The following is a 13,641-nucleotide window of genomic DNA, read 5'->3' as shown; positions in this document are numbered from 1 at the left end:
CTCTCTCTGCCCCTCCCCTGCTCAAAAATAGATAAATAAACATTTTTAAAAAGGAATACATTAATTTATCAAAAATATTAAGCTTAAAAGGTAAGAAAGGAAAGGTTGTGTGACTGCCACCCTGCTGCAAACTCTCGAGGAAGGTCCTGTTGTTGAAGGTGTCGGGAAGGTTGCCACTATTACTGCCGTCCTTTTTTCTATTTTATCCTCTCTTAGGCACATTCATTTTCATTTATCACAGATCTCATTTAGTTCATTCTAATCCCATCAGTGTAGTTGAGCACGTACTTGGTGCTAGGTACTGGGCTAAACACAGAGACATCAAGATGGCTCGTGGGATGCCGACTGGAGGCAGAGATCACAACTAAATGAGAAAAACAAGTATCCGTAAAATGGTGTCCTCAAGTTGGACTTTGTTGGAGTGAACAACATGTTTGAGAGCGCTGAGGAGGAAAAATGACTTTTACTTAGAGAGTCTAGGAAGGTTTCGTAGAGAATGTGACTCTTAACTAGAAGCTTAAGTGGGAGTAGAATTTCCACAGGTGGTTTCCATGGTGACTTGTAGCAAGAGGACTCAGAAATCCGATTCCGCCCTAACAGTTCATTTCTCGTTTTCTTTCCTCTGTTGATGCTTCTCCTGTGTGTTCGTTTATACAGTAAGTGATACATCAAAAACATTTTTCTCCTTCCCTAAAACTCTTATCTCACATTCTATATTACAAACGAGAGCACATGTGTCCTGTGTGGGGCCCAGGGCCATAGAGACTTCTGGAAGTCAGACCAGGCCATTGAAAGAAGTCAAGCCTCTGCTGTCTGGTATGGGCATTCTCATTCTCAAGATGCTGGATCTCTGGCTGCAGGATACAGAAGGATAAGCTGGCCCGGGACGATGATGTCTGGGGCGACCAGTTCTAAAATTCTGACACTTTGTTCCCTGATACTCATATTACCGATTATTTCTATTTATCCAGCACATCCTTGCCTGTCAATCTTCCTCACAGTCTTTGCTGCTTCATCTCTGCTAAAGCCTCTACTAAATGAGTCTGACACTCATCAGAATGTTTCCTTCCTAGAGTTGATGTTCCTGCTACTGAGTCTTTCTGAGTCTACTGCCCTTTCATCATCGACAGCCTTACTCGCTCTCCAACCTGTCCTGCGTTACGTGTCTCTGCAGTTGAGTGGGAAGAACATGGACTCGTGAATCTTGTAATAAGGGCCTGAGCCCATTGTTTATAGCTAAGAAATGCTTGATGAGTAAAATGATAGACTTGAATTAATATCTTAATTCTGCAAATGGCTTGACACATCTGTAAAGGGTAGAAAATAACTCCTGGCTCGTAATAACACCTGCTTCCAAAGGTTTTTCTGAGGGTATACATGGAGAACAAATGGAAACGTCTTCACGGGATATTTGGTGCATCACAGGTTGTGCTGTTTTGCTGCTTCCCTTGCTCATGGATAGTTCATTCTTCATCTTGTACTAAACTGGTCTAGTCTATTCCAGACGGGCACCAAATACAATATTTTTCCACATACACTTAATTGATTAACTGCAGATAAGCTTTGACCCAATGTGCACGAAAGAACTACTTGTGCACATTTCTCTAAAATCTATAAATTGAGGGTTTTTTTCCTCTCATATTTGGAAGTACAAAAAGATTACTGTCTTTTTTTTGCTTCAAAAAGAATTCTTATAACATTTTAGACTATCACTATATTGAGTAATGCTAAAAATAAGTTTGTTTCACTCCTATTTTTTTCTAGCCCTTGTTATCTCTGTCCTCTTCTTCCTTACCTTTCTGTCTTTATTACTTGTGCTCTCTCCAAAGTACACAGTCGAAGTACTTCGAAAAAAATTTCCTGCCATTGATGGAGCTTACCATCAATGGAGCAGAGAAGCTTACTGTTAACAACGTGGAAAGGTTTAAAGTTCTTGCTAATAATATAGGAAAACATTTTCTTAATATGTTGTCTATAAAGATGATATAAATGTATTTATTTGCAGAGACAATATAAATGAAATGAGAGACGAATCTACTTGTTTTCAAACGTGGTAGAAACAAACTCAATTTGTAGATTTTAGATAACATACAGAGCAACATGAAAAAAGTCACATTGAATTCTTTTGCTTTCATTCATTTTTTCATGCTAGAGTTATTTGCTAATAGTGCTATTCTTTTTATTCTAATTAAAATGTCTGCATTCCTATTCTTAAGTGTGGCTGTGCAAAATGGTCCTGTTCTTGGTTTCATCTCAGAAGGCTTTTTAAGCTGAATAATCAAATGTGGACCTTCTTTTAGTAATAGCAAATGGCCACTGCAGGAACACAACATGCTTTTTTAAGACAGTGTTTTGAATTACTTATAAGAGGAGAAATCCTTTTAATGAAACCAATAATCTATTGACTATACAAATGTTAGAGTTATTACCTGAAACCAGGAAATTGATTCATTATTTTAACTTTGTTGTACTATAAGGGATTTGATTTATTTTTACCCATGCTATATATTCATTTCACGAATTGTCAACCTTCTATCTCAAGCAAACTATATTATAAACTTTTTCAATTCAAAACAATACTTCTTTTTTACCACATATTATCTTTTATATTTTTCAAACTAAGTACCTCTAAGTGCCACACCGTGAATGGACATAGGATAAAACATAGATAAATTCTACTTAAGTAAATCAGCCTATAGTTGATTCTAATTTAAAATCATTGAGCAATAACTTTTGTTTGTACTGTTGAATAGCATGTATTCTATACTTTTTTCACTTACAAATAATCTACCGAGATTTGACAGTTGTCAGGCAGTCAGACTTGGGGCTTGCTGAGGTCATTATCAGATACATATCAAGGCACGAATAGGACCAATGCCAACAATGCATACAGGATGCTCTCGTTACTCATCCGGATGTTGTATCGGTCAGTGGCTCCTTTGACATGAGCTGGAGTTTAAGTTTAATGTTAGCCCTAAATAAATGATCTGTTCTGTTCTCTAGTTTTTTCTAAAGTGATGTTGTATCGGTCAGTGGCTCCTTTGACATGAGCTGGAGTTTAAGCTTAATGTTAGCCCTAAATAAATGATCTGTTCTGTTCTCTAGTTTTTTCTAAAGTGAAAAAAGTACTTTTTAAATGTGAAGTTCTAATCAAGGTAATATAATTAAAAATACATAAAACATCTAGGGGCATGTGGGTGGCTCAGTTGGTTAAGCATCCGACTCTTGATTTCGGCTCAGGTCATGATCTCACGCTTGTGAGATCGAGCCCCGTATCTGGCTCCATGCTGAGAGTGGAGTGTGCTTAAGTCTCTCTCTCTCTCTCTCTCTCCCTCTGCGTCTTCCCCACTAGCACACTCTTAAAAAAATGCATAAAACATCTAGAAAGAAATGGGGATGATGTTAGCTTTATATTCATACTCGCATAGATCAGAGAGTAACTTGGATCACAAGAGATTCAAAATATTGTGCTGGGAAAATTGCCAGTATATAAATTGGAATACCAAAGTACAGAGAAATTAGTAAAAGTGTATACAAATTAAAAATTCTCCTTTCTGAACATAGATAAAAAATCAGAGGCTAATCCAGAATTGGGACAGTAAGATGTTCAGAATCAAAAAACAGCTAAAGGTATGTATACACATACTGTGAGCTATAAGTCATCGGGAAATGAAAGGGCCTCTGAATTGCTGTCTCTCCTCTGCCTCTGTTGAGTCAGTTCACGGCACAGCCCAGGTGACGCTTTTAAAATGTAAATGAGATCAAATCATTTCCTTGCTTAAAACCCAGCAAAGCCGGCCCATCAACCTTAGAATAAAATCTGTGGTTCTTACCATGGTTGATGAGGCCCTGCATAATCTGGCCCTTGACTAGCTCTCCAATTTCATTTCTCCACCCTTTTCATGCTCCAACCACACTTGAGTGTTACTGCTTTCTGGACACACCATATATGTTTCTGTCACCAGGATATTTCATTTTCTGTCCCCTCTGCCTGGCACGTTCCTACATCAGATATTCGTATGTCTCAAATCTGACTTTTTCAGAGAAGCCTTCCCTGACTACCCTATCAAAGTCAGAACACTTTCATCTCTGACTCCTAACATTATTGCATATATGATTTTTAAAATTGTCTGTTTTCTTTAAAAAAAAAAAAAAGTAAAAAAAAAAAAGGGGCGGGCGGGGGGCACTGTGTGGCTCAGTGTCCGACTTCAGCTCAGGTCAGGATCTCACAGTTTGTGAGTTCAAGCCCCGCGTCGGGCTCTGTGCTCACAGCTAGGAGCCTGGAGTCTGCTTCCGATTCTGTGTCTCCCTCTCTCTGCCCCTCCCCCGCTCATGCTGTCTCTCTCTCTCTCTCTCTCTGTCAAAAATAAATAAACATTAAAAAAAAAAAAAAAAGGAAAACTGTCTGTTTTCTTCATTTCAGTGTATGCTTTGTGTAAAAAGTGACTTTGTCTGCCTTGTTTTCTGCTGCAGACTTCAGCAGCAGAAAACTGCTGTTTTCTTCAGGCTTAGAACAATATCTGGCATGTAATAGGCACTCAATAAATATTTGTTGAATAAATGAATAAATAAATATACTATACTTCTGACCTTAAAATAAAATATATTTATATTTTAGTGATCTGGGCAAAGTTTTGATTTGAAGTCTATGGTTAATTAGGTCGATGCATATTATTTTGCTTGAATCATCAAGAACAGTATTCATCATTCTTATATACAATAAACATTAATATTTGTTAAAGATTTAGCTCATAGTGGATGTGCAATAAATATTTGCTAAATAAATGGAGTGCCACCATGTATAAGTTATTAGACATTGGTATTTAATTATATATATAAAAAAAAGGACAAATGTCCCTCTTAGGTGGATTAAGTTATTTTAAACATGTTGATGGATTTCATGTCCCAAGGGTAAGTCTTCAGTAATCAGTGGGGGTAAAGTCCACACAGTTTGACAGCCTTAGGCTTCATGCAGTGCATACAATTAGCCTTTTCATTATCTATGTACATTTTTGGCAATCCTTATTATATAACTTCAACCTTTTCTATTCAGTATTTAAAACGGTTTGGACTCCCCATCTGTCAGAATCTTCTTATTCTGACTAAAAACTCAAATCGACCTTTTTCCTTTTAATGATAATTTAGTTTGTGCCAACCTTTGTTATTACTATCCTTAACATCACCTATCCTTTAAAGTATGAGTCAGTGTTTACTGCAGCAGGAGAGGATGATTAAAGGCTACTGTCTGCTATAAGCCTTTGCCAATCAAGCAGTTTCTTCATCTTTAGGCGATTCAATTTATTTGTCTAATGTAAGTAATTTGATCATTCTGATCTGAATTCCAATTATACTCCTATCAACAGATCTATTTCATTTCAAAGACTTCAGCAGCAACTACTGAAAACTAAGTAAACTTAGGTTTGTACTGGTTGCAAGTGCTTTCCGTAGGTTCAAAAATTTAGATGGAACAAGGAGAAAATGCATATCAATGTATTGCCGGTATTATATGCAGCTATTACTAAATCACAAATTGGAATCGGGAAGCGTGTTCCATACTGCATAAATATTTTGGAGTGAAAGACTTTGCCTTTTCACAGACATTGTGACGTTATTTTGACTATGGCTTCTGGAGACTACTAGTCAGAGGGTACACTCTGCAGCAAATGTGGGTAATAAGCAAGCAAACGCAAAGCAAACAATACTCCCTTTGCTTTGCAAGATTTCTTAGGCAACAGCGATGTTCTACTTTCCTGATACATATGCTGTGCCTCAGCAGACAGTATGTTGTCAGGGCGGTCTTTAGTGAGTATTAGGGACTGGACTATGTGTTGCTATATAAAGTTTTATCTACAGAAATGATTTACAAAAGTTAAATCTAAAAATTATAACTCTGACTTGTCATTGGAATTTTTTTGTTGACGGACATTAAAATGTTTGAATGGCATTCTAGAGGCTATCATCAATTTTTTTTTTTTTTTTTTTTTTTTTTGCCATGCTGGTAAGGACTAAAATGGGTTACAGAGTTTTAGATGTTAATTCTGAATGTGGTCCATTTGGCTACGTATTCTGCAACATACATGCTCTTTGGAAACACTATGATTAAAGGCTGAAACCGAGGCAAAACTGTACAATTTATAGTCTATTTCTTTAAAGACTAAAGAATGATCATCTTTTTGGTAATGTTTTGAAATAGTAGGAAACACGGGTCCTATTAAAACACTTTATAGGAATCTTCTTTAAACAATCTATACTAAGTAAAATATTTATTAGGTTTTTAAAAGAATAATCTATATGCAGGAAACAATGGTGATCGTTTAATAAGCAGAACAAAACATATGAATAATAAGTGTGACATTTAAGAGACAGCTCCTTTCAATGAACGGTACACAGCATTTTTCTTGGTATCTTTTTCAGGAAAGTTGTACGAGAGCTGTCAGGTAGCTTGAGAGACTAGGGTCCGTCCTCTTTTACTTGAAGCATAATGCCGGTGTCACAAAATGTTGGTGTTGTCTCACTAGATCACAGCACGGTGTCATAGTTCAGGCAATCACTGTGTCAGCCTAACCTAACTGCATTGTACGCTTGCAGTCATAGATAATGAAAAGTTTCACAGGATGAGACATTTACAATGAATGTTGGCTAAATATAAGGTCTATACAGAGATGAGTCAATATACCATGTCTTGAGTCACAAAGGAGAATACTTACTAAATTCTACTAAATACTTACTAAATTCTAAAAGACTGCTTGCAATGGACAATGATGATGGTACCAATTTTTGGAGTGGTGGCCACATCATAAAAAAGAATTTGCATATGGACCAAAGATGATAGAATCCCATGAATTGAGAGGTATGATTACCTTAGCTCTGTTAAAAAATTATTGGAAATATGCAAAGAGGTATTAGGTTACAGGGAACTAAATAGGATGATTCTCATTTCCATTCAACATAAACTAATTAGCCAATATACATCTACCTTTGTTTATTAACAATTCATAATTAGATTAGATTAGTCAAGGGCCATTTACTCTTTCAATCTTTTTGAACACCACTGTTCGACCACAGTAACCCAAAACTCGTTGACAACTATCTGCATAAAGCACTCAATCAAATAACTAATATAATTTTAATCCCATGCCTCATCAGCTAAAACGTGAACTGTGAAACACTAATACACCCAGTCTGAGACCCTGCTCTCAATTGACAAGATGTACCTAGGACCCTATGAGTTCACCTCATGGCCTTTCACACTTTCACACATGCTCTTTTAGGAGCTGGTCATTACAGGTTCAGTGAAATTGGACATTTCTCTATTTCAGCCAGTGAATGAGATGCAGAACCCAAAAGGTGTTTTCCTTAACTGGAGGAAGGAAAAGAAAACTAGGTTACATTTTCTTTAACATTACCAAACATTACATCTTCACTGGGTAATAATAAGGCAGTACAGCAGAAAGCTGTAGAAGGAAAATTACAAAAGGCAGAATCTTGCTGTACTCATTCGTGCAGTTATTTACTCAACAGATTTGTGCTGAACATCTAACTGGTAGCAGCACTGGTTTTTGTTTTGTTTTGTTTTCATTTTGAAATTTCAGGGTTTTTTTTGGGGGGGGGAAGATACAAAGGCAAACAAGTAAGCACCTACAGTTAAAAGCAAGGGACAAAAAATTAGAGAGTGCTTCTCTAGAGGTACAGGCAAGGCTGAGAGGTTAACTGAGTCTAGATGTGGAAGAGGATCAAGGCTTCTTTGAGGAGGAACAGTTGAGTAGCATTTGGTTGGGCACAGAAGTGGAGATGAACGTGCAAGCTGGAGGGAAGAGACTGCCCCCAAGTACAGAGGCATGAAGCTTCTGCTCAAGGAGCTGTAAGGTGGTTTGGTAGACCTGACGGTCTTGTGTGCCAAGGAAGGAGTAGACTGAGGCTGAAGAGGTAGGCAGGACCAGATCATGGGTAGATCTACGATGGGTGAGGGACTCCAAACTTTACTGGGAAGTTCCCAGATCTTTGAAGAATGGAAGCAGAAGAGTGACGAGGGTAATGGGAATGGGTTGGAGAGGCAGAGACTGGAAGCAGGAGACCAGTTCAAAAGCCACACACCCACGTAGAGGAGGAATGATGAGGCCCGAATGATTGGATTACCCCTGTTAGCAACTGACCCTTCTTTTCCTCTTCTCACTTTCTATGTTAGTACTCTTTCCTGGTTTTCTTGTACTTCTCTGGCTCCCTCTTCTCAGCCTGTTTAACTTCTTTTTTTCTCCCTCACACTCTACAGGTTGATGTTCTCCAAAGCTCAGTCCTAGTTTCCCCTTTCTTCTCTTTTTATAATCTTTCTCTAGGAAATCTCTTCTATTCACAGTCTACAGGTTCAAATTTATTTTTCCAGCCCAGAATCCGCTAGAATCCACCCCTGGCATCCAGCTGCCTACTTGACATTCCTACTTGGGTGTCTCACAGGCATCATAAACTAATACTAAAAGGTAAACTCTTGTTCTTTTTCCAGAAATTTACTTCTTCTGTTTTCCCACCAACATCAGCCGCACACGGGCGAGCCAGAGCCTAGAGGCAGAGTTGGTGCTTCCTCCCTCTCTTACCTCTCCCCAGATCTACTCCTCACTGTCCCCACTACCACCTAGGATGGCATGAGTTGACGAAGCCTCTGCTTGCTGGCAGAGTGAGAGCAAGGGACTCAGGGCTGTGGGGTTGGGGGAATTCACTATTTGATTCTATGAGGATGAGAAGTACCTTCGAAGTCTGAAGAAATGCAAACCCTATTAGGGGCAATTTTAGTTCCTCTGAGCCTCAGATCACTACTCTGTCAATAAATAGATATTCTTTCTGATTGGTAAAGTCATTAAAGATAGGCAGAAAGGGGCGCCTGGGTGGCTCAGTCGGTTAAGCGTCCGACTTCGGCTCAGGTCACGATCTCGCGGTATGTGAGTTCGAGCCCCGAGTCGGGCTCTGTGCCGACTGCTCAGAGCCTGGAGCCTGCTTCCGATTCTGTGTCTCCCTCTCTCTCTGACCCTCCCCATTCATGCTCTGTCTCTCTCTGTCTCAAAAATAAAATAAAACGTTTAAAAAAAAAATTAAAAAAAAAAAAAAGATAGCCAGAAAAAAATTCTACATAAATATTTTAGAGTTTTTACTCAGGAAAAAAAAAAAAAAATGAAAGTGGGTCAATATTTTCCTTTTGCTTATAAGCCTTTAGCTTATCCTTATTACAGTTTTTTTTCTTTTTTAGCCCTTACACATTCAGATACCAAAAATAACCACTTCCGGATCCTCATTACTTCTCAGTGTTGCAAACATTTTTCGCTTATTCACACTCTGGGCATTTAATCTAGTGTATTTGTCTTTCTCTCATTTTATTTTATTCAACCATTATTTAAAAGGGGATTTGATTGGGGCACCTGGGTGGCTCAGTCAGTTAAGTGCCTGACTTCAGCTCAGGTCATGATCTCACGGTATGTGAGTTCGAGCCCGGCGTCGGGCTCTGTGCTGACAGCTCAGAGCCTGGAGACTGTTTCAGATTCTGTGTCTTCCTCTCTCTCTGCACCTCCTCTGCTCACACTCTCTCTCTCTCTCTCTCTCTCTCTCTCTCAAAAATAAATAAACATTAAAAGGGGACTTGATTGGCTTTGTCCAAGTGAACTGGCGTCCTGTAGTTGACAGTATCAGATGGGGACGGGCTGGGAATGACATTAGATCTTCTTGTTCCTTTTTCCCTCTCTTGCCCTTACCCACTCAAGTCCTGTCATGATTTCTCTGTGAAACTGACCCACTTAGTAGTATAGTCCTTCCATGAAATTTGACCAATTATGTTTTTGGTTTATTTGCAGTATTTTTTCAAGGTAGCAAAATTAACTTTGCTGCATTTATGAAGTAGCCAGGATATGCTAAAATCCTAATCTTAATTCACTACACTTATGGAATCAAATTCCTTCTAACCACAACAACATTATTACATAATATTGTTACTCTATTACACACCATAACACAATATCTGTTGTAATTCTTAGTATTTATTTTAAGGCAAAATATTCTTGGAAATAACTCTCCTGGAAGGAAAAATTCTGCTGAAATTGTTATGCTATTATTTACTTTGTTTATTTATAACAAAGTTTACTGGTATAAATTCAAAAAGTAAATAGATATCTAGAAGTTTGACATTTTACTACTTGTCACTATTTGGATGGTTACTAATACTATCCCAAAATATTATGTTGAACGAGGTTTTTTATATAAGTGATTACCTGCCAATTATTTGATTTTTTTTTTTTAATTTTTTAATGTTTATTTTTGAGACGGAGACAGAGTGCGAGTGGGGGAGGGGCAGAGAGAGAGGGAGACACAGAATCCGAAACAGGTTCCAGGCTCTGAGCTGTCAGCACAGAGCCCGACGCGGGGCTCAAACTCACAAACTGCGAGATCACGACCTGAGCCAAAGTCGGTCGCCTAACCAACTGAGCCCCGTGGGGGCCCCATTTAAAAAAATTTTTAAATGTTTATTGACTTCTTTTTTTATTTTTTTTTATGTTTATTTATTATTGAGACACAGAGAGACAGAAGCATGAACAGGGGAGGGGTAGAGAGAGGGGGGAGACACAGAATCAAAAGCAGGCTCCAGGCTCTGAGCTGTCAGCACAGAGCCTGATGCGGGGCTCGAACCCACCAACTGTGAGATCGTGACCTGAGCCGAAGTTGGACGCTTAACTGACTGAGCCACCCAGGTGCCCCTGATTTCAATAAAAGAGAGTCATCAAAGTAAATGACACCATATATAGTTTTTTACTCTTATTATTGCAACTCTTTTTATTTTATTTTATTTTTTTACATTTATTTATTTTTGATAGAGAGAGACAGAGCACAAGCGGGGGAGGGGCAGAGAGACACACACAGAATTTGAAATAGGCTCCAGACTTCAAGCTGTCAGCACAGAGCCTGATGTGGGGCTTGAACTCACAAACTGGGAGATCATGCCCTGAGCAGAAGTCGCATGCTTGACGGACTGAGCCACCCAGGCTCCCCTATTATTGGAACTCTTAAACATAAAAGGTGTTAATAGATTATTGAACACAGAATCATTGAGAAGTATTAGGAATATCTTCATTTTGATATGCTATGTAGAATTTGTCTTTTCAGCTCACAGTGCCCTCAAATGTTTAAATAATGGGCACTCTGATCTAACTTTGGCTAAACAACTTAAATAACAAAAAATAAATGCACACTGCATATCAGGAAATTAACTGACAATTCTGAGCTGAAGGAAGGAAAAGATAACTCTACCATAATGGGTGCACATTTAGAAAAAAAATAATGTTAGTATAAAAATAGCTTTGAAAATTTGTTTTCAGAATTGCTTCCTTCCTCTGAAATGATGATTATAACATGCACAAGATATTGCATTTATAAATATTGTCTGTTTTTTATCTTTAGGGTCCTTGTATTTTATATTGATTTTTCCTGATGGTTTATCTATATTAAAGTTTGCACATTTCTCTTTACTGAGAATAAAAGGCATTTAGAAGTTGCTAGATGGCAATTCAAGAGGACAGAAAAGGTTAGTCAAATAATTAGAATAATACATATATAAACTATATCAAAATGATCAGAGCATTACATGGAGAATTGGTTTTGCACGATGAGAATTATTTTAAAGGCTTTCAGGTTTCATAATATGAAGAAACTACCATAATACTATTTTTGTTTGCTCATATAGAGAAAGTTTTCCGTTTTGGAAATGTGTCTAAGCAGATACACACTAAAATAGTAGGTTTCATACTATGCTTCTAGGAAACGATTCTGTTGGGAGCTCAACCAAGATTCAAGATGTTCTGCCGCTAAAATAAAATAATAACAGTTTTTTTTCCAATTCTCTCAGAGAAACAGCATTTTTTTTTTCTGATTTGTAAGCTTTTCTCACCCACTTTTTTTTTCAGCTTCATTGGTTCTTTAATCTGTAATTGGCATGTGCAGCTATATGATGAGGAAACGAATGAACCAAGGGTACAGAAGAAAAGAAACACATCTTTTATATATTAATTCTCAAATATATGTCATGAATCATTATTCTTTATGTGTAGAGGTTTGCATTCATATGAAAACAGTCATGTTTCTGCAGGTGACTTTCCTCCTAGTTCTCTCAATCAATTAAAATACCATTATTTCATGGAAATCTGTAGAGAATGTGATAATGTTCAGGTGTTCAAGTGCTTAAGCACAACTGAGAACCTAGAACCACTGAATTAAAAAGCTAAATTTATTTATGAGTTGTTTTGTTTTGTTTGTTTTTTTTTTTTACTTTTTGAGTATAAATTATAATCCAGAGGTGTCCAGCTATATATAAGAATCAGGCTAAGTGAAATAAGTCATACACAGAAAGACAGATACCATATGTTTTCACTCTTATGTGGATCCTGAGTAACTTACCAGAAGACCATGGGGGAAGGGAAGGGAAAAAAAAAAGTTAGAGAGGGAGGGAACCAAACCATAAGAGACTCTTCAAAACTGAGAATAAACTGAGGGTTGATGGGGGTGGGGGGTGGGGGAGGGGGGTGGGAGGGAGGGTGAGTGGGTGATGGGTACTGAGGAGGGCACCTGTTGGGATGAGCACTGGGGGTTGTATGAAACCAATTTGACAATACATTTCATAATAAGAAAAAAGAATCATGCTTAAGTATGATGATAGTACTTCATATTGTTTGAGCTGAACATCTTCTCTGAAGTAGCAAAGAAAATACAAACAAGTTAGAAAACACATTAACTCATGTCTGTGTTGGGGAAGTTATTTTCAAAAAGATTTATGTTAAGTGACCCTATTACTGGCTGCATATCTAATCTAACTCAAGACCTTGAAGATGGTCTCTGGTTTGCATTCCATTAAAATTTTTAATAAGATTTCAACAAAAATAATAATAAAAAGCATTCCATTTCACCTTTGCTTCCCCTTAACAATTCAGAGTATCAATTATAACATAACCTTCATTTGACTTGCAACCATCCCTGTGCTCTCAACAGCATATTAAATTGTGTATGAACACTTTAAGGGCAAAGTGAATGTCTTGTTTTACTTTTTAACTTTTGTTCCATTTTAAAGTAACCTCTCCGATGTGTAACACCCAACTGTATCTATTAAATAGTACTTAGAAGCATTTGTCTTCTTACTTTACAAGCATTTTGAATAGTTGGAAAGGCATTAAGGTGAAAAATTTAAGAATACATATTCCTTATTCACATCTTAGACACTGCATCTCTCCAAATACAGGTGTTGTCTTTCATTATAATTATCGCACTAATTCCATTCTGGAATTGGGACAGTTGCTTAGTGAACTTCCTTTTATTTTACCACTCACTTGCCTAGGACGGCTGGCTGATCACAGGATGCTTAGAAGAAATAGGCTGAAGCAGGATGTCAAAGAAAGAAAAAGGAATTTTGATTATTAAAAGTTCTAGAGTTCTCCACCCCTTTAAAGGAGTGTAGAAATTAACAAAGGAAACAGAATAAAATTTGAAAAGAAAGGAAAATGAAAATTTATAGGAAAGGTTGAAAGATAAAAGAGATGAAACACTTTTGGCACCCAGAGAACTATCATTTTTAAAAGCAAACTCAGCAGTTCCTACCGTGTGTTGATCAGTGAGCAAATATGC

The 13,641-nt window shown here is 37.5% G+C and overlaps 1 protein-coding gene and 1 long non-coding RNA gene across 3 annotated transcripts in view; one reads left to right on the top strand and one right to left on the bottom strand.

The window, feature by feature from the left end:
• TMEFF2 (transmembrane protein with EGF like and two follistatin like domains 2) overlaps positions 1–13,641 on the bottom strand; it is a 230,641-nt gene that overhangs the window by 59,415 nt on the left and 157,585 nt on the right. The gene's annotated exons all lie outside the window — the stretch shown is intronic.
• On the top strand, positions 116–1,285 carry LOC132671578 (uncharacterized). The gene is made up of 2 exons (XR_009607165.3): positions 116–656; positions 1,074–1,285. It is a non-coding gene; the product is annotated as an uncharacterized LOC132671578 (long non-coding RNA).

Source organism: Panthera onca, chromosome C1 (genome assembly GCF_046562875.1).
Source record: "Panthera onca isolate mPanOnc1 chromosome C1, mPanOnc1 haplotype 2, whole genome shotgun sequence".
NCBI classification, from domain to species: Eukaryota; Metazoa; Chordata; class Mammalia; order Carnivora; family Felidae; genus Panthera; species Panthera onca.
Note: the sequence above shows the minus strand (reverse complement) of the source record. Positions and strands in the feature narration are given on the sequence as shown.